We start from the raw sequence: 22,820 nt of genomic DNA on the forward strand, positions 1-22,820 counted from the left end.
CACAATTGAGATCCTTTTTTTTTCTTTATTGTGGAAAAGTTATACAAAAATTAGCTGGACATGGTGGTGTGTACCTGTGGTCCCAGCTACTCCGGAGGCTGAGGCGAGAGAATCACTTGAGCCCCGGAGGTTGAAGCTGCAGTGAGTCGTGATGGCACCATTGCACTCCAGCCTGGATGACAGAGTGGCGAGAGGGAGACCCTGTCTTAAAAAAAAAAAAAAAAAAAGATTGCATGTAAGAATTAAAAATCATTACTGCTGGGCTCTTGATCCAACTTTGCAATTAGAGGAAACAGTTTATTGCTGACTTCTGTTTTCAGAGCAAACACCAAACACAACTTATTCCCCACCAATTCCCCCTGACCCACCCAGGCGCACCCGTTGGTTCCCAGGGGCTGCGAGTGCCCCACTCTTGTCTGCTGGATTTTCTTCTGGGCTGTGGACACCCCTTCTGCAGGTTTTCATGCCTTTCAAACAGCAGTCGTATGGTGCCAGACGTTGGAAGATGCCTCCTGGTTTCAGAGGCGTCAAGATATGGGAAAAGTGGCTTCTTAGAATTGATCAATTACGATGTGTTTATCAAAGGTGGCGTCTCCTTTACTGAAGCCAGTTCCTTCTCTAAGGGTGACACCGAGGACAGCTGGTGGGATGATGGTTGTTCTCCCCAGGCTCTACTCTGCCTGGATTTGGGCACTGCTTCTTGCCAAGCTGATATCCTAACTAATATTTTCAAGTGGGCAGCCTGCTTTCGGGTACTTAATTTCTAGAAGCGTTTCCCCTGCTGCCACGCTATCTTCAGTCTTTTAAAATCGTAGTACCCTGGGAAGAGTTTATGGTTTATGGCATCCTTTTTTTTTTTTTTTGAGACGGAGTCTCGCTCTGTCACCCAGGCTGGAGTGCAGTGGCGTGATGTCGGCTCACTGCAACCTCCGCCTCCCTGGTTCAAGTGATTCTCCTGCCTCGGGCTCCTGAGTAGCTGGGACTATAGGCGCACGCCACCACACCCAGCTAATTTTTTGTATTTTTAGTAGAGATGGGGTTTCACAGTGTTAGCCAGGATGGTCTCGATCTCTTGACCTTGTGATCCACCTGCCTTGGCCTCCCAAAGTGCTGGGATTACAGGCGTGAGCCACCATGCCCGGCCCAGTTTATGGCGTTCTTACCCAATTCCTTCTTGGCGCAAATTTAAGGTTTTTTTTTTTGTTTGTTTGTTTTTTTCCTTCCCTAAGTGTTTTGCTATTGCAATGTCAAACTAAATAAGAAACACAGAGAGGCTTCCAAAAGAAAATATGTTATCTAGGAATAGATCATGCAGTGGGAAATGCATGTCATAGTAAACTATGTGCGTATGCGGGGAGGTAAAGGAAGAAGACGGTTTTTAAAGGGAAAGAAGAGGAGGATTACATATTGTTTTGAAATAATTATCCTTGGCTGCAAAGATCGATAATAAAGGTGACACCAGTCTGAGGGTGAACAGGCAATTGTGGGGGAGTTGTCCTTGAAGTATTTTTGGTGGCAGGTTGTGATAGCTTTTGTGCCAGGTTGTGGTTTTTATAGAGTCTTTTGTAATAGGTGTTGTTGGTTTTTGTTTTTGTTTTTGAGACGGGGTCTCACTTTGTCACCCAGACTGGAGTGCAGTGGTGCGATCTTGGCTCACTGCAGTGCAGCCTCCAACTCCTGGGCTCAAGCGATCCTCCCACCTCAGCCTCCGGAGTAGCTGGGACTACAGGCACATACCACCATGCCTGGCTAATATTTGATTTTTTTGTTGAGATGGGGATTCGCCATGTTGCCCAGGCTGGTCTCCAACTCCTGGGTTCAAATTGAGCCTCCCTCCTGGGCTTCCCAAATTGCTGGGATTACAAGCATGAGCCGCCATACCACACATGTGATAGTTTTTGTTATCAAGCATACAAGCATGATAACCGTCTCTTCATGGCTCTGTTTGTCAATGTTTTAAAAATATTAGTACCTAGGGATGGGCGCGGTGGCTCATGCCTGTAATCCCAGCACTTTGGGAGGCCGAGGTGGGCAGATCACGAGGTCAGGAGATCCAGACCATCCTGACTAACACGGTGAAACCCCGTCTCTACTAAAAACACAAAAAATTAGCCAGGCATAGTGGTGGGTGCCTGTAGTCCCAGCTACTCGGGAGGCTGAGGCAGGAGAATGGCATGAACCCGGGAGGCGGAGCTTGCAGTGAGCCGAGATCGCACCACTGCACTCCAGCCTGGGCAACAGAGCGAGACTCCGTCTCAAAAAAGAAAATAAATAAATAAATACTAGTACCTGGGGACGGGCGCGGTGGCTCACGCCTGTAATCCCAGCACTTTGGGAGGCCGAGGCGGGCGGATCACGAGGTCAGGAGTTCGAGATCAGCCTGGACAACATGGCGAAACCCCGTCTGTTTGCACTGAAAACACAAAAATTAGCTGAACGTGGTGTTGCGCGCCTGTAATCCCGGCTACTTGGGAGGCTGAGGCAGGAGAATCGCTTGAACCTGGGAGGTGGAGGTTGCAATGAGCCGAGATCACGCCACTACACTCCAGCCTGTGCCACAAGAGTGAGACTCGGTCTCAAAATAAATAAAATAAATAAATAAAATAAAGACAAAAATATTAGTACCTCTATTTTGATTTTGGTGATTTTTACAATAAACAGTGCTGCAAATGACACCTTTGGGGGATGAAGCTTTTGTCCGTGTTTAGGATTTTTTCTTTGGTCTCGATTCCCACAAGTGGATCCCAAGAAAGAAAAGATCTTGTCTCTGTCACCCAGAAGGTCCTGACAACCCAACAACCGAGCAGGAGAGAGGCTGCCCCGGCCTGCCGCACCGCCCCGGGGTTTCCTGTGAGATTGTTTCCTGGTTGTTGATGGACGGGGTTGGATTTTGATTTCTTGTGTGCGGGAGCGTCTTCCTGCCATGATGGTTGGCCACTCCCTCTCTTTCCGATTTGCAAATGTCTCTCCATGTCTTTTGCCCACTTGCCTACTGGAATCCAACTTTGTTCCTTTTTTGTGTGGTTTACATGATAAGATTATTGACGCTATTTTTGTCACAGGGGATATAAGTTTTTTTTCCAAGTCTATTTCTTGACATAATTTTAGTGTGAGTTTTGTTTTATACACAGAGATTTTAATTTAAAAGCTGTCAAATCTGTCTCCTTAATATGAGAAAAAAGGAAAAAAATTAGCATTTTTTAAATTAAGGCATAATTTGCATACAGCACAATTCACCCTTTTTAGGTGCAGTTCTGAGGTTTTGGCAAATGCACACATCACGTGACCACCCCCAACCAAAACACAGAACGGTTCCATCACCGCAAATCCTCTCACACCCCATTATGGCTCAAGTGGTTAAAACATAAGAAAGCTAGAAGAATAGACATGAATAGGCAATTCTTTTCTCCGGGTTGCTCTATGTTTTAAAAGATTGACCCCCAATTTTTAAAATCTTTTTTTCTTGAATAAAACCGAAAATGCCAAATTTCGGGGGGAGGAATTGCAGATCAAACTAAAATTGGTAGTTAAAGAGTCCCCTGCCATCCTTGTTCTTCCCTCAGATAATGAGAATTGTTAACAAGTTCCTTCCTTTCCTTCCTTCCTTTCCTTCCTTCCTTCCTTTCTTCCTTCCTACCTTCCTTCCTTCCTACCTTCCTTCCTTCCTTTCTTCCTCCCGTCCTTCCTTCCTTTCTTTAAATAGAGATGGTGTCTCACCATGTTGCCCAGGCTGGTCTCAAACTCCTGGGCTCAAGTGATCCTCCTACCTCGGCCTCCCAAAGTGCTGGGATTACAGGCATGAGCCACTGTGCCCAGCTAAGTCTTTCTTTTGAGGGCTTTCTCTCTACCTTTTATTTCTCTTCACGTATTCATTCACGTACGAGGCACAGGTGAAGCCCCGCCATGCACGCCCGCATCTGTGCGTGTTCCACAGTGTGCACCATTCCTGGGGTCCCTCATGCGTTTCATCTAACAGCATCATTGTCACATTCTTCACCATAGCACAGAGCGTCTAAGGGTGCCACCCTCTCCCATAACTAGAGACACATGAGTGACAGCAGCAATGAGCTGTCCCATCTGCTAGTCGTCAACACAGAAGAGCCAGACTGAGAGAGCTGGGTGCCAATCACACCACGCAGGGACAGGCTGTCTGCCCAGAGGAGGCTGGTGGTGTCCACACCTGCCTCGCTGGGGTTGTTTCAACACAAATCTTCCAGCAGTTCTTAACTGAACGTCTGACCTACCGACTCCACTTTTGGGAGTTTATCCTTTGGTGATATTTTCTCAAAGGGCCAGTAATCACAATGGCTCACAGAAAAGAGTTCTCCGTGTTTGCTGGATATCCTGCTGAGAATCTGGCACTTTGATCTCATTTAAACCCCGCAATAACCTTGAGGTGGGTGCTGTTGTTATCTCCATGTTACAGAGGAAGAAAAGGAACTCAGAGAGATGACTTTACTTATCCAAGGCCACCCAGCCAGGCGGCAGGGCTGGGAACCCAAGCATGAAGTGAAATAGCCCCGCCCTGGACTGGCTGGATGGTAGCCACAGGCCACATGTGAGTAAGACACTGAATTTAAGAAATCACTTTATTAAGATATAATTTACATACCATGCAATTCACCCACGTAAAGAGTAAAATTCAACGGTTGTTGGTATATTGCATTATTCATTTTTAACATTATGTTAATGTGTGACATAAAATTTCCATTGAACCGTTTTTAAATGTATAATTCAGCGGCATTAATTACATTCATAATGTTGTGTAACCATCACCACAATCTATTTAAAAACTTTTTCATCCCCCCCAAACGGCAACTCTGTAACCGTTAAGCAGTAAATCCCCTTTCTCTCTCCCCCAATGCCTGATGAAGTAGGAGGTGGGACTAGACTCTGGAGGTGGGGCTTGCACTCAGGATCAAATTGAAGACCAGCTGAAACAGGGAAGAGGGGAAAGTGCTTCTCTATAAGACACGCCCACCAGTGCCATGTCAGTTTACCGTTGCCATGACAACACCCGGACGTTACCGCCCCTCTCCATGGCAGTGACTTAATGACCTGGAAGTTACCACCCTTTTTCTAGTCACTAGTGGATAATCTGTACCTTAATTTGCATATAATTAAAAGTGGGTATAAGTATGGCTGCTGGGCACACTGCCTATGGGGTAGCCTTTCAGGCAAGGAGCAGTACCCGTGTCGCTGCTGTACACTGCAGCTTCGATAACAATTGCTGTTGGCTGGACGTGGTGGCTCACGCCTATAATCCCAACTGGGAGGCTAAGGCAGGAGAATCACTTGACATCAGGAGACCAGCCTGGCCAACATGGTGAAACTGTCTCTACTAAAAATGCAAAAATTAGCCAGGCATGCTGGCGGGCACCTGTCATCTCAGCTACTCAGGAGGCTGAGGCAGAATTGTTTGAACCTGGGAGGCGGAGGTTGCAGTGAGCCAAGATTGCAGCACTGCACTCCAGCCTGGGCAACAGAGCAAGACTCTGCCTCAAAAAAAAAAAAAAAAAAATTGCTGTTTATACTTTCTGATGACAGGTCAAAAGAAGAAGTTGCTGTCTAACACCACCGGCTCACCCTTGAATTATTTCCTGGCCAAAGCCGCGAGCCCTCCCTGGCCAAGTCCCAATTTGGGGTCTCACTTGCGTAGCATCACTGGGACAACAGTAGGAGCTGCTTGAGCTTGTGGCTTCTCCTCAGCAAATATGGGAAACAGAGAAAAATCTGGAATCAGACAGAGGTTGGTGTCACTTCTGCCTGTTGTAACCTGTCATCTGGGGCAGGTCCCTCTCTTCCTGGGGCTCTCAGTCAGGTTCTGTACAAGGTTCTCACCCTCCCCATGGAAGGAGGCTGCCAGGAGGAGCCAGCAAAGCTATTCAAATTGCAGGGGCTCCAGAATAGCCTCTCCTGTGACCTCTGTCCACTCCCTACCCCTGCACCTTCAGCAATTCCCACCGAGTGGTGACCGTAAGATGCCCAGACACAGAGCATTATTTCTGCTCTTTCGCCGCCTACCCAATGTTAGTCCAAACTGCACCATTTTGGAAGCCTTCTGCCATTTCGCGGGTCAAAGTGAAATATTCCATGGGGGTTCAGGCAGTGAGAAACATCCTTATCATACCCTGCCGTGCAAAGGCCCGACTGAAGGAAAAATCCCTGTCACATCCTGCTGGGCAAAGGTCCAAGGAATATCTTATCACATCCCACTGGAAAAAGGGCCAAACTGCCTGATCGCACATCTTATCAATATCCTGCCAGGCAGCAAGCCATACTGCTCAGACCCCTCCCACCCATACCTTTAAGTACCCCAGCCTATAAGCGGCCGTGGGCTCTGGCCCTAAGCTGGTCCCCCATCTCTGCAGGTTTTTGCAATATACCTGTGTTGCTGTTGAGCCCCCGTCTCTCTCTCTGTCTCTCCCTCTGTCTGTTTTTGTTTGTTTGTTTGCTTTTTTGAGATGGAGTTTTGCTCTTTCACCCAGGCTGGAGTGCAATGGCATGATCTTGGCTCACTGCAACGTCTGCCTCCCGGGTTCAAGCAATTCCCCTGCCTCAGCCTCCCAAGTAGCTGGGATTACAGGTGCCCGCCACCACACCCGGCTGATTTTTGTATTTTTAGCAGAGTTGGGGGTTTCACCATGTTGGCCAGGCTAGTGTCAAACTCCTGACCTCAGGTGATCCACCCATCTAGGCCTCCCAAAGTGCTGGGATTACAGGTGTGAGCCACCGTGCCCAGCCTGTGGTGTCATTCTTTAACCCTCGCCTTCCTTTCAAAACCTAACACCCTAAGGACTGGAATGCCCTGTCATCCTGCTCCACATACTCAGCCACGTGGGTGGGTCTGAGCTCTGGCCTGGGCTCCCTGTGGGGAGGCTGGTTGGGAGAGGAGACATGATGGGATTCCAGCCCTGGGACTCACTGCCTTGTCACTGGAGCAGGTTTCCTCGGCTCTCTAGGTCTCACTTTATTCATTCTGCAGTGAACATTCCCTGAGTCCCTGCTGTGAGGCTCACACAGCTGTATCCAACCAGGAGCTCCATTCTAAAGGGATCCCAAGAGGTTCTTCCCCCAATTCCCCAGTTCGCCAACATCAACCAGGTGCCCAACCATTTACTTCAGTTCCAACATTGATTGCCCAGAGTTAGTGTCAGATGCTGCAGGTTATGGACTTGGGCCACAAAACTGCCCCCACCTCAGGCCGGGCGTGGTGGCTCACACCTGTAATCCCAGCACTTTGGGAGGTCACGGCGGGCGGATCATGAGGTCAGGAGTTCGAGACCAGCCTGGCCAATATGGTGAAACCCTGTCTCTGCTAAAAATACAAAAATTAGCTGGGTGTGGTGGCTCAAGCCTGTAATCCCAGCTACTTGGGAGGCTGAGGCAGAAGAATTGCTTGAACCTGGGAGGCAGAGGTTGCAGTGAGCCGAGATCGCACCACTGCACTCCAGCCTGGGCAACAGTGAGACTCCATCTCAAAACAAAACGAAACAAAAAAACAAACAAGCAAAAAAAACTGTGCCCACCTCAGATGCCAACTACAGTAGGGTGTCCACACTACCTTAATTTCCGCCCGGCCAATCACCAGTTCAGGGGTTCCCAAAACTCTCACTGATATGGTATGGATGTTTGTCTCCTCGACAAATCTCATGTTGAAATGCGACCTCCGGCCGGGCGCAGTGGCTCATGCCTGTAATCCCAGCACTTTGGGAGGCCGAGGCAGGTGGATCACGAGGTCAGGAGATCGAGACCACCCTGGCCAAAACGGTGAAACCCCATCTCCACTAAAAATACAAAAAATTAGCTGGGCGTGGTGGCAGGCGCCTGTAGTCCCAGCTACTCGGGAGGCTGAGGCAGGAGAATGGCATGAACCCGGGAGGCGGAGCTTGCAGTGAGCCGAGATCATGCCACTGACTCTAGCCTGCGTGACAGAGCAAGACTCTGTCTCAAAAAAAAAAAAAAAGAAAAGAAAAAAGAAATGCAACATCCAATGTTGGAGGTGGGTACTGATGGGAGGTGTTTGGGTCATGGGGGCGGATCCCTCATGAATGGCTTGGTGCTGTCCTTGCAGTAATGAGAGTTCCCAGTCTGTGAGCTCATATGAGACCTGATTGTTTAAAAGAGTCTGGGTCGGCGCAGTGGCTCGTGCCTGTTAATCCCAGCACTTTGAGAGGCCGAGGCAGGTGGATCACCTGAGATCAGGAGCCCGAGACCAGCCTGGCCAAGATGGTGAAACCCCATCTCTACTAAAATACAAAAATTAGTCAGGTGTGGTGGCACATGCCTGTAATCCCAGTTACTCGGGAGGCTGAGGCAGAAGAATTGCTTGACCCCGGGAGGTGGAGATTGCAGTGAGCTGAGATCGCGCCAATGATCTGCACTCTAGCTGGGGCGACAGAGTGAGAAACTGTCTCCCGCCCGACACCAACCAAAAAAAAAAAAAAGAGTCTGATACTTCTTCCTTCTCTCTCTTATTCTGTCTCTCATTGTGTCATGTGCTGGCTCCCCCTTTGGCTTCCACCATGATTGGAAGCTCCCTGAAGCCCTCACTGGAAGCTGAACAGATACAGGTGCCATGCTTGTACAGCCTGCAGAACAGTGAGCTGAATACATCTCTTTATGAATGACGCAGCCTCAGATATTCCTTTATAGTAATGCAAATGTTATAAAACACCTACTCAAATACACTAATTCGCTACAGGTTGGGCACTGTGGCTCACGCTTGTAATCTCAGCACTTTGAGAGGCCAAGGAGGGAGGATTGCTTGAGCCCAAGAGTTGGAGACCAGCTTGGGCAACATAGCATGATCCCATCTCTACCAAAAATAAAAATAAATTAGCCAAGTGTGGGGACATGCACCTGTAGTCCCAGCTACTCAGGAGGCTGAGGCAGGAGGCTCACTTGAGTCCAAGAGATTGAGATCGCAGTGAGCTATATGATCAGGCAACTGTGCTCCAGCCTGGGTGACAGAGGGAGACCTTGTCTCAAAAAAAAAAAAAAAGAAAAAGAAAAAAGAAAAAAAAAATCACTAGAACAACTCACAGAATTCAGGCAAGCATTTTACTTATTATTACTGGTTTATTATAAAGGATAGAACTCAGGAATGAAAGAGATACATGGGGTGAGTTATGAGGAAGGGCATGGAGCTGCCAGGTCCTCTCCAGGCACCACCCTCCCAGCACCTCAATGTGCTCACCAGGCTTCATGGTTCAGAGGCTGTGTGTGTGTGTGTGTGTGTGTGTGTGTGTGTGTGTTTGAGATGGAGACTCCCTCTGTCACCCAGGCTGGAGTGCAGTGGCGCGATCTTGGCTCCCTGCAACCTCTACGTCTTGGGTTCAAGTGATTCTCCTGCCTCAGCCTTCCAAGTAGCTGGGATTACAGGCATGCGCCACCATGCCTGGCTACTTTTTATGCATTTTGGGTAGAGACGGGGTTTTGCCATGTTGGCCAGGCTGGTCTCGAACTCCTGACCTCAAGTAATCTGCCCACCTTGGCCTCCCAAAGTGCTGGGATTACAGGTGTGAGCCACTGTGCCCAGCCTCTTTGTATTGCTCTTGTAACTTTTCTGTAACTGTGAAGTGATCTCCAGGTTAAAAAAAAAAATGTACCCCGCACAATCTCACTTATATGTGGAATCTGAAAGAGTGGAACTTGGCTAGGTGCTGTGGCTCATGCCTGTAATCCCAGCATGTTGGGAGGCCGAGGCAGGAGGATCACTTGAGGCCAGGAGTTTGAGACCAGCCTGGGCAACATAGCAAGATCTCATCTCTAAAAAAGAAAGAAAGAAAGAAACGGAAAGAAAAATATGAACTTGTTAACAATTCTCATTATCTGAGGGAAGAACGAGGATGGCAGGGGACTCTTTAACTACCAATTTTAGTTTGATTTGCAATTTCCCCCTCATTTAGCATTTTCGGTTTTATTCAAGGAAAAAAAAGACAAAAATTAGGGGTCAGTATCATAAAATATAGAGCAACCCGGAGAAAAGAATTGCCTATTCACATCTATTCTTCTAGCTTTCTTATGTTTTAACCACTTGAGCCATAACGGGGTGTGAGGGAATTTGCGGTGATGGAACTGTTCTGTGATGTGTGCATTTGCCAAAACCTCAGAACTGCACCTAAAAAGGCGGAATTGTGCTGTATGCAAATTATGCCTTTATTTAAAAATGCTAACTAATTTTTTGTCTTTTTTCTCATATTAAGGAGACCAATTTGACAGCCTTTAAATCAAAATCTCTGTGTATAAAACAAAACTCACACTAAAATTATAAGTCAAGAAATAGACTTGGAAAAAAACTTATATTCCGTACGACGGAAATAGCGTCAATAATCTTATCACGTAAACCACACAAAAAAGGAACAAAGTTGGATTCCAGTAGGCAAGTGGGCAAAAGACATGGAGAGACATTTGCAAATCGGAAAGAGAGGGAGTGGCCAACCATCATGGCAGGAAGACGCTCCCGCACACAAGAAATCAAAATCCAACCCCGTCCATCAACAACCAGGAAACAATCTCACAGGAAACCCCGGGGCGGTGCGGCGCGGCAGGCCGGGGCAGCCTCTCTCCTGCTCGGTTGTAGGGTTGTCAGGACCTTCTGGGTGACAGAGACAAGATCTTTTCTTTCTTGGGGTCCACTTGTGGGAATCAAGACCAAAGAAATAATCCTAGGCTGGGCGCGGTGGCTCACGCCTGTGATCCTAGCACTTTGGGAGGCTGAGGCGGGCAGATCACGGGGTCAGGAGATCGAGACCATCCTGGCTAACACGGTGAAACCCCGTCTCTACTAAACATACAAAAAATTAGCCGAGCGTGGTGGTGGGCGCCTGTAGTCCCAGCTACTCGGAGGCTGAGGCCGGAGAATGGCGTGAACCCGGGAGGCGGAGCTTGCAGTGAGCCGAGATCGCGCCACTGCACTCCAGCCTGGGCAACAGAGCAAGACTCCGTCTAAAAAGAAAGAAAGAAAGAAAGAATCCTAAACACGGACAAAATTTTCATCCCCAAAGGTGTTATTTACAGCACTATTTATAATGCAAAACAGTTAGGGAGGAAAAAACAACACTTAAATTTGCCAAGAACTGATTGGGTAATAATGCCATAAACCATCCTGAGGTACTATGATTTAAAAAAAGGTTCAGAGCCGGCAGAGCAGCGGTGGTGAGTGGCTGGTAGGAGATGAACATAAAGCTGGGGGCCGGGCACGGTGGCTTAGGTCTGTAATCCCAGCACTTTGTGAGGCTGAGGTGGGTGGATCACCTGAGGTCAGGAGTTCAAGACCAGCCTGGCCAACATGGTGAAACCCCCTTTCTACCATAAATACAAAATTATTTGGGTGTGGTTGTGCATGCCTGTAATCCCAGCTACTTGCGAGGCTGAGGCAGGAGACTCGCTTGAACTTGGGAGGCAGAGGTTGCGGTGAGCCGAGATCGTGCCATTGCACTCCAGCCTGGGTGACAAAAGAGAAACTCCGTCTCAAAAAAAAAAAAGGATGAAATCTTGTGCTTTGTGGTAACATGCATGCAGCTGGAGGCCATTATCCTCATGGAATTAACGCAGGAACAGAAAACCAAATACCACATGTTCTCACTTATAAGTGAGAGCTTAACATTGAGTACTCATTATGTAAAGATGGAACAATGGGCACTGGGGACTGCTGGAGAAGGGAAAGGAGGAGGTGGCGAGGGTTGAACAACCAACTATAGGGGACTATGCTCAGTACCTGGGTGATGGGGTCATTCGTAACCCAAACCTCAGCATCACGTAATATACCCAGGTCGGCCAGGCGTGGTGGCTCACGCCTGTAATCCAAGCACTTTGGGAGGCCGAGGTGGGCGGATCACCTGAGGTCAGAAGTTCGAGACCAGCCTGGTCTACATGGTGAAACCCCGTCTCTACTAAAAATACAAATATCAGCCGGGCGAGGTGTTGTATGCCTGTGGTCCCAGCTACTTGGGAGGCTGAGGCAGGAAAATTACTTGAACCCTGGAGGCGGAGGTTGCAGTGAGCCGAGATTGCACCATTGCATTCCAGCCTGGGTGATGGAGCAAGACTCTGTCCCCTGCCCCCGCCCCACAAACATATATATATAAATATATATAAATATTATATAAATAAATATTATATAAATATTATATATAGTATATATTATATACAAATATATAAATATTATATATAAATATATATAAATAATATATATAAATATATATAAATAATATATATAAATATATATAAATATTATATATAAATATATAAATATTATATATAAATATATAAATATTATATATAATATATAAATATTATATATAAATATATAAATATTATATATAAATATATATAAATATTATATATAAATATATAAATATTATGTATAAATATATAAATATATATAAATATATATAAATATTATGTATAAATATATAAAAATATATATAAATTTTATATAAATATATAAATATTATATATAAATATATATATTTTATATAAATATATAAATATTATATATAAATATATATAAATATATAAATATAGATATATTAAATATATAACTATTATATATAATATTATATACCTATAAATATATAACTATTGTGTGTATATATATATGTATATATATTTCTCTCTCTCCAGGTCCACGTACCCCCTGCATCTAAAATAAAAGTTAGGAGAAAAAAATACCAGAATGGCCACCAAAACAAAGCAAAAAAGCCTGAATGTTGTGGTGCAGCAGGAGAAATACATTTAGAATTTCACCATGGGAAGAGGTAATCCCCAAATCCAGGCAGAGCACAGCCTGGGGAGAACAACTGTCATCTCACCAGCTCTCCCCGGTGTTGCCCTTAGAAAAGGAACTGGTTTCATTTTTTAAATTATTGTTATTTTTTGAGATGGAGCCTCACTGTGTCACCCAGTCTGGAGTGCAGTGGTGCAATCTCGGCTCACTGCAACCTCTGCCTCCTGGGTTCAAGTGATTCTCCCGCCTCAGCCTGTCAGGTAGCTGGGACTACAGGTACCCGCCACCACACCTGGCTAATTTTTTGTATTTTTAGTAGAGATGGGGTTCACCATGTTGGCCAGAGTAGTCTCTAACTCCTGACCTCAAGTGATCCGCTGGCCTCAGCCTCCCAAAGTGCTGGGATTATAAGCGTGAGTCACTGCTCCCAGCCTTCACCATGCAGTCTTTAAAGCAACACCAGGTTGATGTCTACTTGGATTTCACAAACTATGACCCACTGCCCAGGCCAAATCTGGCTCACTGCCTGTTTTGGGGCAGTCGGTGAGCTAATGGTTAAGCAAAATCAAAAGCAGGATAATAACGTTCACGACACACGAAAATGAGATGAAATTCAAAATTCAATGTCCATAAATAAAGTTTAATTGGCACACAGCCCTGCCACTCCTTTACCTGTTTTTCATGAATCTTCCTTCATCCCACAACAGCAGAGCTGACTGCTTGACACAGGCCCTCGGGCACGAAAAGCCCAAAATATTTCCTCTGTGTCACTTTACAGAAAAAGTTTGCCAATCCCCCTGATCTAGATGCTACAGAGGATGGCAGTGTATAGAAATATACGGACATTGATGATTCTGAGTCCAAAAGTGATCTGGAAGAGTTAAGACACGCCCTTCCCCAAAATCTTTATAATTGTTATGGGACAATTGGAAATGTAAACATTGAGGGACTTGTGTGTTTGTGTGTGTGTGTGCTAAGGAATTGGAATTATTGCTATTCTGGGGATGTGGTAATAAAATTATATTTTTCTTTCTTTCTTTTTTTTTGAGACGGAGTCTTTCTCTGTCATCTATGCTGCACTGCAGTGGCACAATCTCTGCTCACTGCAACCTCCACCTTCCGGGTTCAAGCAACTCTCCTACCTCAGCCTCCCGAGTAGCTGGGATTACGGGCATCTGCCACCACACCCGGATAATTTGTTTTTTGTATTTTTAGTAGAGATGGGGTTTCACCACATTGTCCAGGCTGGTTTTGAACTCCTGACCTCAAATGATCTGCCTGCCTCGGCCTCCCAAAGTGCTAAAATTACAGGAATGAGCCACCATGCCTGGTAACTGTATTTCTTTTAAGGGAGTCCTTTGTTTTGGAAATTGATGCTGAAATATTTATTTATTTATTTATTTATTCATTTATTTATTGAGACAGAGTTACACTCTGTTGCCCAGGCTGGAGTGCAGTGGTGCGATCTCAACTCACTGCAAACTTCTGCCTCCCGGGTTCGAGCAATTCTCCTGCCTCAGCCTCCCGAGTAACTGGGGCTACAGGTGTGTGCCATCATGCCTGGCTAATTTTTGTATTTTTAGTAAAGATGGAGGTTTCACCATGTTGGCAAGGCTGGTCTTGAACTCCTGACCTCAAGTGATCCGCCTGCTTCGGCCTTAGGTGGATCACCTGAGGTCAGGAGTTTGAGACAAACCTGGCCAATATGGTGAAACCTCGTCTCTACTAAAAATACAAAAATTAGCTGGGCTAGGTGATACCCACCTGTAATCCCAGGTACTTGGGAGGCTGAGGCAGGAGAATCGCTTAAATCTGGGAGGTGGAGGTTGCAGTGAGCCGAGATCGCACCATTGCGCTCCAGCCTGGGCGACAGAGTGAGACTCCAACTCACAAAATAAAATAAAATAAAATAAGCATTGGATTGTATTTTTTAGACAGTGTCTTTGTGATACCTTACCCTGTTTTAACCTGAGTGACTGTCTCCTAGCAGAGAGAGCCGGACAGACTCCATTTTGGTTTCTTTGCTTGCAGCCCCCAGTATCCCCCTTAAGGGAATAACTAGCGCAGGCTGACTCCAAGCACATCCAGGAATGCACCTGCTGATAAGATATTGAGGCAGGCTGTACCAGCAGCTCCTGAGAGTGTGCTCGGTGGAAGGTACCTAAAAGCCCCTGCATTTATCTCTTAGTGATAGTTTAAGCCCCTGCACCTGGAACTGTTTATTTTTTGTAACTGCTTCTATAACCAATTAATTTTTTAACTTTTTGCCTGTTCTGCTTTTGTAAAACTGCTTCAGTTAAACTCCCCCTCCCCCATTTAGACCATAGTATAAAAGAGAATCTAGCCCCTTCTTCGGGGCGGAGAGAATTCTAAGCGCTAGCTGTCTCCCGGTCACCGGCTAATAAAGGACTCCATAATTTGTCTCAAAGTGTGGCGTTTCTCTCTAACTCGCTTGGTTACAACATCTTGTCTTTCTGGTGACACCTGTAGACATGATGTGTCTGCGAGTCAGTGAAATGTTCCCGCTGAGGCCACGGCATTCTCCTGAGGGAATAAAGCCATGCGCAGCATAACGAGGTTTCTGTCAATGACAGACCGCGCATCCGACGGCGGCCCCACCGATTATAATGGAGCTAAGACTGCAGTTGCCCAGTGATGTTGTAGCTATCATAATGGAGTGGCTCAAGGCGTTACTCTAATGTTTGTGCTGATGCTGGTGTACCCAGACCTACTTGACCACCAGTCATATAAAAGCATAGCACATATAACTGTGTACAGTACATCATACTTGTCAATGGCAACAGGCAGGACATGGTGGCTCGCACCTGTAATCCCAGCACTTTGGGAGGCTGAAGTAGGGCAATCGCTCGAGGCCAGAAGTTCGAGTCCAGCCCATGCAACATAGTGAGACCCTGTCTCTACAAAAAAGAAAAAAAGAAAAAAGTCAATAAACAACTATGTTACTGGTGTGTGTATTTACTATATATAGGTTTGTTTGTTTGTTTTTTGGAGATGTAGTCTCATTCTGTCACCCAGGCTGGAGTGCAGTGGTGCGATCTTTGCTCACTGCAACCTCTGCCTCCCCAGTTCAAGTGATTCTACTGCCTCAGCCTCCTGAGTAGCTGGGATTATAGGCATGCGCCACCATGCCCGGATACTTTTTGTATTTTTAGTAGAGACGGGGTTTCACCATGTTGGCCAGGCTGGTCTCGAACTCCTGACCTCAAGTGATCCACCCACTTTGGCCTCCCAAAGTGCTGGGAAATATGTGTGAGGCACCGCTGCTGGCCTTTATTCACTGTACTATAGTTTTTGTTGTTATTTTAGAGTGTACTCCTTTTACTTATAAAGAAAAGTTAACTGCTTGAGTCTAGGAGTTCGAGACCAGCCTTGGCAATATAGTGAGACTTAGTCTCTGCAAAAAAGAAAAAGATTTAAAAATTAGCCCAGTGTGGTGGTGTGTGCCTTAGTTCCCGCTACTCAGGAGGCTGAGGTGGGAGGATCGTTTGAGCCTGAGGGGCATAAGCTGCAGTGAGCTGAGACTGTGCCACTGCACTCCGGCCTGGGTAACAGAGTGGGACTTTGCCTCAAAAGGAAAAAAAAGAAAAAAGAAAGGGAAAAATTAACTGTCAAACAGCCTCAGGCAGCTCCTTCAGGAGGTGTCCAGAAAAAAAGCACTGTTATCCTAGGAGATGACAGCTCCAAGGGTGTTATTGCCCCTGAAGACCTTCCAGTGGGATAAGACGTGGAGGTGGATGACAGCGACGCCGATGATCATGATCCTGCGTAGGCCCAGGCTGATGTGTGTTTGTGTCTTACATTTTTTCTTTTTCTGAGATGGAGTCTTGCTCTGTCACCCAGGCAGGAGTGTAATAGTGTGATCTCGGCTCACTGCCATCTCTGCCTCCTGGATTCAAGCAATTCTTCTGCCTCAGCCTTCCTAGTAGCTGAGATTACAACACTTTGGGAGACTGAGGTGGGTGGATCACTGGAGGTCAGGCATTTGAGACCAGCCTGGCCAACATGGTGAAAACCTATCTCTACTAAAAATACAAAAATTATCCAGGTGTGGTGGTGCATGCCTGTAATCCCAGCTACTCTGGAGGCTGAGGCAGAAGAATCGCTTGAACCTGGGAGGCAGAGGTTGCAGTGAGTTGAGATTGTGCCATTGCACATCAGTGTCGGTGACAGAGTGGGACTCTGTCTCAAAAAATAGATAGATGGTCCCATCTGGGCTATGGCCTAGACCCCTGTGCTAGATCATCTGGCACAGGTGTGTAGCAGACTCTCCCACCTAGGTTTGTGTAAGCACACTCTATGATATCTGTACAATGATGAAATCACCTAAAGATGCGTCTCTCAGAATTTATTCCTGATGTTAATCGAAGCAGGACTATAGCAGTATGAATAATGAGAGCTAACAATGCTTGAGCACCTACTATGTGCCAAGAAGTTTTTTTTGTTTTGTTCTGTTTTTGTTTTTGATGAATCTCACTCTGTCGCCCAGGCTGGAGTGCAGTAGCTCAATCTCGACTGGCTGCAACCTCCACCTCTGAGATTCAAGCAATTCTCCTACCTCAGCCTCTGAAGTAGCTGAGATTACAGGCACCCACCATGACGTCTGGCTAATTTTTGTATTTTTAGTAGAGACAGGGTTTCGCCATGTTGGCCAGGCTGGTCTTGAACTCCTGACCTCAGGTAATCCACCCGCCTTGGCCTCCCAAAGTGCTGGGATCACAGGCGTGAGCCACCGAGCCTGGCCGCAAGAAGTTTTCAGTGTGTTGTATCTCTTAACAAATTTCATTAACACAAGGAGGCAGAGGAGAATTGGAATGGCCTTGCAGAAAGATCTCCCTGGCACCCGCCTCCTCCTTATCCCCCAAGCCTGTAGCCCCTGGGGCCTATTATTAGGACCCACATCTGGTGACATTTCCCGGACTGATAGTGATCTCTGAGGTTCTTGCTCAAGATTCTTTCCTGGACATTTATCTGCTCCAAAACTCACAGCTAGCTTCCTGCCATTAGCCCCCTACCCTTAACGTGGGCTTGAGGCTGGCGGCCACCTGGGACTGATGACGGAGACAGAGCCTCCTCACCTTGTCTCACCCTCAGACACAGCACAAGGTGACAGGGGACTGGGATTTGTTGGCGGGGGTGGGTGTCTCAGGGAGCCAGGAGGTAGGAGCTTGGAGACTAGGAGAGTTGAAGGGCACTCTCCAGGGTATACAAAAAGGAGATAGTGGGCTGGGCACGGTGGCTCACCCCTGTAATCCTAGCACTTAGGGAGGCCTGAGGCAGGTGGATCACCTGAGGTCAAGAGTTCGAGACCAGCCTGGCCAAGATGGTGAATCCCCATCTCTACTAAAAATACAAAAACCAGCCGGGTGTGGTGGCAGCTGCCTGCAATCCCAGCTACTTAGGAGGCTGAGGCAGGAGAATTGCTTGAACCCAGGAGTCAGAGGTTGCAGTGAGCTGAGATCGTGCCACTGCACTCCAGCCTAGGCAATAGAGTGAGACTCCATCTCAAAAAAAAAAAAAAGAGGTGGCAAAAAGGGGCTGAAAGTTGTGGGCCACCTCCTCTGGGTGAGTAATGTTCTCATGCCATGTGCGTGAACTGTGCCTGGTCAGAGGTATTTGACTGTCTTCATCACTGCGGTATCCCCAGCGCTTAGGCTAGTGTCTGGCGTACAATTTGGGCTCAATGCATAATTTTACACTAAATGAATCAATGCATAATTTTACACTAAATGAATGAATCCATCCTCAGATGACGCAGGAGAGATTGTCCTCCTTAATGGATCACTCATCGATTATTTATCAAGTGCCTGCTATATTCCAGGGGCCAGGAGCAAGCCACACACCAGTCTCACTTCTAGGGAACTCAGAGATGAATAATGCAGATGGGTGATCACCAAATGATCCAACAAATGCGGTCTAATTGCTGCTGCCTGTAACCAGCTCTTTTTTTTGTGGGGGCTCGGGGGGAACGGGGGGAGAACAGAGTCTTGCTCTATCACCCAGGCTGGAGTGCAGTGGCATGATCATAGTTCTCTCCAAACTCCGCCTACTGGGTTCAAGCGATTCTCCTGCCTCAGCCTCCCAAGTAGCTGAGATTACAGGCATGCACCGCCACACCCAGCTAATTTTTGTATTTTTAGTAGAGATGGGGTCTCACCATGTTGGCCAGGCTGGTCTGAAACTCCCGACCTCATGCGATCCTCCCACCTTAGCCTCCCAAAGTACTGGTATTACAGGTGTGAGCCACCGTTCCCAGCCTGTAACCATCTCTTCATGGGAGAGAAGCTCCTATAGGAGGGTCTGATTGAAAAGGGCCAGGAAAAGCTTTGGGGAGAAAGTAAAATTTGTACTGAGATTGCAGGAATGAGTTAAAAAAAAAAAAAAAAGCAGAGGAAAGAAAGCTGTTCCAGGCAGAGGGGCGGCACATACAAAGGCCCTGGGGTGGGAGGGAGACGAGAATCTTGGCAATGGAGACAAAGGTAGGGAAGCTGGGATATGGCGCACAAAGAGGGGGGAGGTGCAAGAGAAGTCTGGAGAGGCTGGCAGGTGCCCCAGCTCTCACCAGCGGTGTTGGGGAGACTCGTATTTATCCCACAAGCAATGAAAAGCCACAGTGTAGTTGTCTGGTTTGAACCGTATTTTTCTGAGACAGGGTCTCACTCTGTTGCCCAGGCTGGAGTGCAGTGGCACAATCATGGTTCACTGCAGCCTCAACCTCCTGAGCTCAAGTGATCTCGTGCCTCAGCCTCTCAGGTAGCTGGAATTACAATGCAAGCCACCCCATTTGGCCAATTTATTTTTATTTTGTAGAGACAGGGTTTCGCCTTGCCGCCTAGACTGGTCTTGAAGCCCTGGCCTCAAGTGATTCTCCTGCCTAGGTCTCCCACAGTGCTGGGGTTACACGGTTTGGGGTTTCAAATGATCACTTTGGCTGTAGGGTGGTGAGTGGCTGGTAGGAGATGAATATAAAGCTGAGGGCCAGGCACAGTGGCTCACACCTGTACCTCCAGCACTTTGGGAGGCCGAGGTGCATGAATCACCTGAGGTCAGGAGTTCAAGACCAGCCTGGCCAATATGGTGAAACCCCGTCTCTACTAAAAATATAAAAATTAGCTGGGCATGTCCCCAGGATGTGTGCCTATAGTCCCAACTACTCTACTCAGGAGGCTGAGGCAGGAGAATTGCTTGAACCTGAGAGGCAGAGGTTGCAGTGAACCAAGATTGTACCACTGCACTCCAGCTTAGGCAACACAGTGAGATCCTATCTCAAACAAACAAACAAACAAACAACAAAAAAAGCTGGGGTGCTGTGTGCTTGGATGATAGGGCTATGGAGACAGGACATAGAAGACAGAGGCAAGAGACTTTTTGGAGGCAAAATCGACAGGGCTTTGTAATGAATTGGGTGTGTGTGTTGGGGGAGTAGGAGAGAGAGGTATTCAAGGATTCTACACCCCTATCTCAGATGAGCATATGGAGGCTCGGGGTGCGGGGGAAGCCTTGAGCCCGAGATCACACAGTCATAATCCAGTGTCTCAACTAGAGCTTCGACCTATGCCTGTCTGCTGTGTGAACTCAAGCTTTCCTCAACCCCAGACCTCTCTTCTCTGTCTGTACCTCACCCTTGGAGGTCATTTTCAGGCTCAAAGACATAAATAGCATCTAAATTATTTTTGTATTTTTTTGTAGAGACAAGGTCTTGTCATGTTATCCAGACTGATCTGGAACTCCTGGGCTCACACAATCTTCCTGCCTCTGTCTCCCAAAGTGCTGGGACTAGAAAAGTGAGCCACTGCGCCCTGCCGGCATCTAAATTCTAATGACTCCCACATGCCCGTATCCAGCCAGGAACCCCTCTGTAATTTTTTTTTTTTTTAATTTTGAGACAGAGCCTCACTATGTCACCCAGGCTGGAGTGCTGTGGTGCGATCTTGTCTCACTGTAACCCCCATCTCCTGGGTTCAAGCGATTCTCCTGCCTCAGCCTCCCGAGTAGCTGGGATTACAGGTACCTGCAACCACACCCAGCTAATTTTTGTATTTTTAGTAGAGATGGGGTTTTGCCATGTTGGCCAGGCTGGTCTCGAACTCCTGACCTCAGGTGATCCGCCCACCTTGGCCTTCCAAAGTGCTGGGATTACAGGCGTGAGCCACCGTGCCGGGCCACCCTCCTGTAATCTCGCCGCCAGTATCCAGCTGCCTTAGTGAAGTTTCCCTGGGATGTCTTACAGGCATTTCAAAGGTCAAGTGACCAACCTCAGGCTCCTGGTCTTACCCCAAACCTGCTCTCTTGCTGTCTCCCCTATCCCAGTACAAAGTCCTGCAGTCACCCCGACACTGCTCTCCCTTTCACCTCACACATCCAGTCCAGCAGCAAATCTAGCCAGCTCCACCTTGACCCTGGAATCTGCTTCCCACCCCCTCCTCTGACATCAGCCTGGTCCCCATCTCCATCGTTGCCCACCTGGGTTACTGCAGCAGCCTCCTCCCGGCCTCCTGCTTCCATCCCACCCCTCTCAGTCTAGTCTCAACCTTAAAGCCACAGTGATTGTTAAGACCTAAGTCAGATATTGTTCCTCCTCTGCTCAACAGTCTCTTGTAACTCCCATCTCACTCACAGGAAAGGCCAGGAGAGTCTGCACTATGACTCACAGGGTCCTGCTCCATCTGCCCGCTTCCCTCTCTGCCTTCACCTCTCACCTCTCTTCCCATTGGCCACGTGGCTCCAGCCACACCGGCCTCCCTGCTGTTCCTTGAGCGTTCCAGGCACCATCCTGACTCAGGACCTTTGCACAAGCTGCTGGTTCTGCCTGAAGGGCTCTTCCTCCAGATACGTATGTGCCTCACTTTGTCATTTCCTCCAAATCTTTGCTCGAATATTATATTCTTTTTTTTTTTTGAAACAGTCTCACCCTGTCGCCCATGCTGTAGTGCAATGGCGTGATCTCGGCTCACTGCAACCTCTGCCTCCGGGGTTAAAGTGATTCTCCTGCCCCAGCCTCCTGAGTAGCTGGGATTACATGTGTGTGCTACCTCGCCCAGCTATTTTTTTTGTGTTTTTAGTAGAGACGGGGTTTCACCATGTTGGCCAGGATGGTCTTGAACTCTTGACCTCAGGTGATCCTCCCGCCTTGGCCTCCCAAAGTGTTAGGATTACAGGCATGAGCCACCGAGCCTGGCCAAATGTTATATTCTTATTGAGGTCTTCCCTGACCACCCCGTTTAATGTACCAGTGGCTCCTTTCTGCTTTCTATCTTGTCCCTCACATTCTCAATTCTCGTTAACTTGATTTTTTTTATTTTATTTTTTGGAGATGGAGTCTCACTCTGTCGCCCAGGCTGGAGTGCAGTGGCCTGATCTCGGCTCACTGCAACCTCCAACGTCCCAGTTTCAAGTGATTCTCAGCCTCCCAAATACCTGGGATTACAGGTGTGAGCCACCATGCCCGACTAATTTTTGTATTTTTAGTAGAGACAGGGTTTCGCCATGTTGAGCAGGCTGATCTCGAACTCCTGACCTCAGGTGATCTGCCTGCCTTGACCTCCCAAAGTGCTGGGATTACAGGCGTGAGCCACTGCACCCGGCCAAAAAAATTTTTAATTATTTATTTTTTGTAGAGACTGGGTCTCACTATGTTGGCCACCTTGGACTGGAACTCCTGACTTCATCCAGTCCTTCTGCTTCAGCCTCACAAAGTGCTGTGATTACAGGCATGAGCCTCCACACCTGGCCCCCTCCACTTTATTATTTTTGCATAACATTTGTAATCTTCTAAAGCAGTATATCATGAATTAATTTATTATATGTATTACACCTGACATCTCCCACTGGGATGTAAGTTCCATGAGGGCTTGTTTTGTTACATGAGTTATCTCTGGTACTTAGAACAATATTATTGTGTCCAGTGAGCCGAGATCGTGCCATTGCACTCCAGCCTGGGTAATACAGCAAGACTGTGTCTCAAAAAAAAAAAAAAAAAAAGAAAGAAAAAAGAACAGTATTATTGGGTCATAAAAAGCATTCAGGCTGTGCTCAATGACTCACACTTGTAATCCCAGCATTCTGGGAG

General features: G+C 47.2%; 1 protein-coding gene across 1 annotated transcript in view; it reads left to right on the forward strand.

Annotated features, from left to right (window-relative positions):
* LOC129021089 (putative G-protein coupled receptor GPR32P1) overlaps positions 1-22,820 on the forward strand; it is a 33,767-nt gene that overhangs the window by 9,262 nt on the left and 1,685 nt on the right.

This window comes from Pongo pygmaeus, chromosome 20 (genome assembly GCF_028885625.2).
Source record: "Pongo pygmaeus isolate AG05252 chromosome 20, NHGRI_mPonPyg2-v2.0_pri, whole genome shotgun sequence".
Taxonomy (NCBI): Eukaryota; Metazoa; Chordata; class Mammalia; order Primates; family Hominidae; genus Pongo; species Pongo pygmaeus.